Below are 5,369 nucleotides of genomic sequence, written 5' to 3'. Positions count from 1 at the left end.
GAAAAAAACATGAAGCGTGATTATAAAAGGAGTGCTCTCTGTGTCTGGGGAGAAGATGAAGTATAAAACAAATAAGTATACTGAAATGAATCTTTATTTTAATATTAAAGGCACATATGCTAACTATACTGATAGAATCATCTGTGCACACATAACTGCACTAAACAGAAAGAAGAACTGGGGGAGAGTTAACCTCTCTGTATCAGATGCCATTGTGAGGCTGCGCGTTTTATTCACTTATTTTTTTTTTCCACATCAGACAGGTAATGTACTGACATCATAACTAGGTTTGAGGGAGGGACATCTCACGCATATGGCATGGTTTTGGTTCACAGTCATTATGCTTGTGAACCAAAAGATCAAATGTTTTTATTAAAACTGTTTCATTTTAGAGCAGCTCTAAGTTATCTGACGAGCTGAACAGAAAAAACAAGGATTTCCCAAAAGCCAGTGTCCAAATCGGTGTACAGATTCTGTCCCATTATCACGATCTCCCACTGCTGTGGGATGATTGTGAACCTACACTGACGTGGCTATCACCCAGTGCCCAGGGTGCATGACAGTTGACACCATTAGTATGGGCTGCTTGCTGTGAGACTGGTGAGCTCAGTGGCTTTGCCAGAGTTTACACTCAGTTTTGTATACTTCATGAATTTGACTGCAATTATTATGACATTTATACAATGTTACTATCATACTTTTGCAACTTGAAAATTCTGTGTTCAAAATTGTTCATCTCCTAAACTTTGGCAACTAATTGATTTTTTTAATTATCTCCATTGTGTTGCATTTTCTAGCATGCTTCAGGGTTGGATTCCCAGTATAGACTTCTCAGAAGAGTAATGTTCATTAACACTTCTGCATATGTCTCATGGCTTAATAGCTCTTTCCCTTCAGCACTCAGCAATTAATACATTGTTTGGAGGTACCATCATTTATTAGTTCTTCCTCTACTGAAGAACATCTTGGTTGCTTCCATGTTCTTACAAGGATAAATAAAGCTATTGTAAAAACATACAGATTTTTGTGTGGGTGTGAATTTTTAAATGCTTTCTGTAGATACAAGGTGTTCAGTGGACGGATCATATATTAAAGTGTGCTGCATTTTGTAAGGAGGCACCAAACTCAGTTCCAAAGCACCTGTATTATTTGTTTGTCCCGCCAGATGTAAATCAGTGTTCCTGCGGCTCTGCATTCTCTGCCACATTTGGAGACGTCGGTGTGGTGAGCTTTGGCCTTTCTCATGATCCCGTATCTGCCACGCCTAATTTGCATTTTCCTCATGTCTGGAGCTTTCTCCTTTGGGATGGTACATTCAACTTGTTTACATCTGATTGTTGACTTCTAAGACTTGTTTGTCTAGTGGTGGTAACAAATTTTTATTTTTATTAAATTTTATGATTTTTTGCAAAAAAAAAAAAAGTTTTTTTCCAGTCTGTATGTAGCTTGGGTCCCATTGATTTAGCATTATCCTTCACAAAACGTAAATTTTAATACAGTCCAGTTTGTTGATTATTTCTTTCAGGGAACACACTGTGTTTTATCTAATAGATTGTCATCATAGAGATGGTCATACAGGTTTCTCCTATACTATTCTCTAGGAATTTTAGCATTTGCCATTAACTAATTTTGAATTAGTTTGTGAGCAGTGTAGTCACTGTTGTAAGATATGACATGATTATGTTTCTGTGAATCTATTTTGGGGCCCTCTGTTGGTTCCATTGACTCCGTTGTCTCTTGTCACCCAGGCATACTGTCCTGATTATGGCAGCTTCACCACGAGCCTTAAAATTAGTGCCAGAACTCCAACTGTGTTCCACTTACAGCTAGGCATCTATTTAACATTGAGGATGGACATTAAAATAAAAGTTAATGATGATTGAAGTATAATTTGTTGAGGAATTAGGGAAAATGAAAGGAGAAATGGAAACTGTCACAAGTAATAATGGAAGTGAATGTCTAGGCCATGAATTAGGAATTAATTTAGATTGAAGATCTTCAAGAGACATGGCTTGATGAAGCCTTGGTGCCTGTTGAGGGCTATAGCAAGAGTTTTCTTTTCCTTTCCTTCACTTTCCTTTCCTGTTCTTTTCTTTCTTCCTTTTTTATCCCTTCTTCCCTCCCTCTCTCTCTTTTCCTTCCTTTGCTTCTTTCTCCTTTCTGAAAAGTGAGTGCAAAGTAAAGAATTAGGAGACACGAGTGAAAGCTCAGCAGAAGAGAGGCAAGGAGAGCAGGGAGAGCCAAGGGAAAGGTCTGTTTCAGGAGTGCAGGGAAATGAGAGGACACAAGAGGAAAGTGGGCCTACAGAGCACCTAAGTTCCTGTTCAAAGACAGAACCCACTTTGTGGCAAATGAACCTCACATATAATTCTCTTGGCTTTTATACTGTTTCATTGGTTTTTGTTTCTAGAATTCTTTTCTTGTGTGCTGAAGAAAGGCTCGGCTGCAGTGGCTCCTCCAGCCTTAGAGCACATCCTTTCCTCGCAGTCCCTGGCCACCGACACACAAATGCTAGGTATGTGGGAGCCTTCTAAGTTCTTCAGGATGCAAACCCTGATCCTGCTCAGGAGGTGCTAGGCGCAGCCTCTTTGCTCTGGGAGCCTGTCTCACATCTCCCCAGGCTCACCAACTGCTGAAATCTCTGGCAAAAAAGAACTTAAGGAATAGTTTTTAACCAGGAGCTGCCAGTAGGCCCATAACAGGAGTTCGTAACATAGCTATATTCACTGCTGGGAGCTGTAGCTAAAGGGATTCTCTGACTAATGTGAATTCTTCCCAAGCATGAAGGTTTAAGGCAGATTCAATTAAACAGGATGAAGGGAGACAACTCAATCAGAAGCAAGGAGTGAGTATGTGTGATTAAAATTATAGGGGAATCAGAAGGGTAAAACAGTGTAAGACTTTGAGCAAGGTTTTGGATGGTTCTACAGGATGAAGTGAGGATTGCTTCTGTGTCAGTTGCCTATGTGATATCACAGAGCAGAAATCAGCAAGGCACGTGGCTGTGCACAGTGTTTGAACCAGTCAGAGAAGGAGCTGAAGACACATGGGGCTTAGGAGTAACAAGGAGAGGCAGATGCCTGTGTGTGCGAAGTTGGTGAGACATTGTAAGTACTTCCCAATACACGGACAGAATTTGGTTTCTACCCCACCTTTTGAGCCTTTGTAAACACATGCAAGGTATGAATCTTTTAAAGATGCATGGAAGTGTAACAAGCTCTTAGGTGATTAAATGAGTCAGTGTTTTAAAAGAGAATGGAATGATCCTTTTTATAGTGGAAATACCGAATAAGTACCATTACAGCTTCTCATGTCTGGCCTCTGGTTCAGGTCTTGAATTTTCATTCTCATTTACCCCTAATTAGCACGTATCAGAATGACCACTCTGCTGGCAGAAGTATGTCATCTTATTCCATTAAATACAATTCTTCAATGTCCCTCCATCACTGGAGGGTAGCCCAGCCTATTAGCTAAAACCCAGCTCCAACTTGGCGCTTGACAAACTTTCCTCTTTTATTCTATAACCTTTGTCTTCTAACCCTTGAACTACAGGCTTTCCAGATTGAGGTATACCATGATTTTTCTTGTGTCCCCTTATTTACCCATTTAGAGACCTGACTCTATTGCTCTCACCTCCTTCAGTACCAGGAGGCCTTAACTGAAATCCTAAATCTGGTGTAAATCTCACTGTTTTAGTGTAATTCCTTATACTACATAGTGGAACTAAAAACACTCTTTTCTCTACACTGAGTTCATAGTTAAGATAATTATGTGCCCTTACGTAAGTCATTGGAAAAAATACTTGCTTGTTTATTTATCAGTCCATGGGTTGCTATTCATGGTGTTGTGGATACTAAAAGTTCAGAGGTGACAAGTCCTAGTATTTTCAAAAGCAATACTTTGAAGCATCACAGAGTTTTAATGAAGGTTATAAAACAGAGGAATCACTAAGTAAGTATACTAAAACTATACAATTTTGGTAAAACAGTATTTCATCCTATCCCAACCTACACCTCCATTATCTTCAGGAAAGATGTGTAGTTATTGGAATAAAAGTCACCTCTTTATAAACAGTTTTTAATATACACATTCCCAGGCAATAAATGATGCATCAGCCATATGACACTGGGTGTATATTTTCATCTAGGGAACATGAGAAAGACTTTGGTGAAGATGTTTATTAAGGTTTTAAATTTCAACCTCACTTTCAAGAAAGAAGAATCAGAAAGTGATCCACACTCCAGGAAGAACTCACAAAGGAGTAGCGAGCAGACATGAACAAATAAATTCCTATCAGTTGGGAGACAACTCAAGTCATGGGATGGTAGGTACAATCTTTCATAAATACAGTAATTCAGCCAAAATGAATCTCAGAATATGTGATTCAAAAGTGAAATAGAAACAAAAGTAAAATAAGTCAGGTTCTCATAAGTTTTATTTTGCTTTTCCCCTGTGAAGAAGGGAAGCAGTCATGAGGAAGAGGAGCCAGGGAGAGCATTAAAACAGAAGCTCTTGTGCAGTGGATTTTGTTTAGAGATTCATTTCTTAAAACACTGCCATAACTCAGAGAACCCTGATGCAGGAGACAGCTGGAATTGATCCGAACGCTTAGAGGCTGGCATTAGTTCCGCAATATTAAGTTAAAATTAGTATAGAGGAGAAAGCAAAGTTCATACAGATTTTTGCTTCAGTTCCTTATAGCGTATAAAGATGAAATGACTTATAATACATGACCAGGACTTGTTTTCTTCAGAGATCTCTCAATTTTTCATAAAAAATATGATTAGAAAGTGTTTCTTACTAAGCATATAGATATGTTTTAGTTTTATTGCAATTAATAGCAAAGAAATTTTACTCTACATTTTACATAAAACAAGTATTTCCAAAGAATTATTTATTTCAAACTTATGAAGGAAATATTTATACATACATTAGTAAAACTTGCATATATTCTATTCAATATACAAGACAGATTATTGCCAGCAGCAAATTCATTTGCAAAACCATCAATTACATATTGTCCATCTGATACCAAATGATTGCCTTTAAGGCCAGGTTAAATTTTATCAGTAGGAAATCTCATTCCTTCCAAAGGCAAGTGCTCACACAGTCAGACATATCTGCGATGTCTAATCAGGCCAAATTATTCATCCACACTAAAAATGCTAGACCAAGCCAATTACTTTTTCAAGTCACATAATTACATGCAAATTTGGAGGGCCATATATCAGCAACAGAAATAAAAGCAATATACAGACTCTTCTTATTTATTCTCTGCATTGAGCACATGTTATGCCAAGCAATATGTAAACCTCGTTGAAATTGTAAAAATGACATTGGTTTGTCTATGGATATAAGATAGCACTGGT

At 38.1% G+C, this 5,369-nt stretch overlaps 1 non-coding gene across 1 annotated transcript; it reads right to left on the bottom strand.

The window, feature by feature from the left end:
- Nucleotides 1–253: 253 nt before the first annotated feature.
- Nucleotides 254–360, bottom strand: LOC111753870 (small nucleolar RNA U13). The gene has a single exon (XR_002788645.2). It is a non-coding gene; the product is annotated as a small nucleolar RNA U13 (small nucleolar RNA).
- Between the last annotated feature and the right edge of the window lie 5,009 nt (nucleotides 361–5,369).

The sequence above is a fragment of the Cavia porcellus genome, unplaced genomic scaffold (assembly GCF_034190915.1).
Source record: "Cavia porcellus strain 051 isolate PalLab524CR breed Dunkin Hartley unplaced genomic scaffold, mCavPor4.1 scaffold_4, whole genome shotgun sequence".
Classification (NCBI taxonomy): Eukaryota; Metazoa; Chordata; class Mammalia; order Rodentia; family Caviidae; genus Cavia; species Cavia porcellus.
The sequence above is the reverse complement of the archived record's forward strand: the minus strand, read 5'-3'. Positions and strand labels throughout refer to the sequence as shown.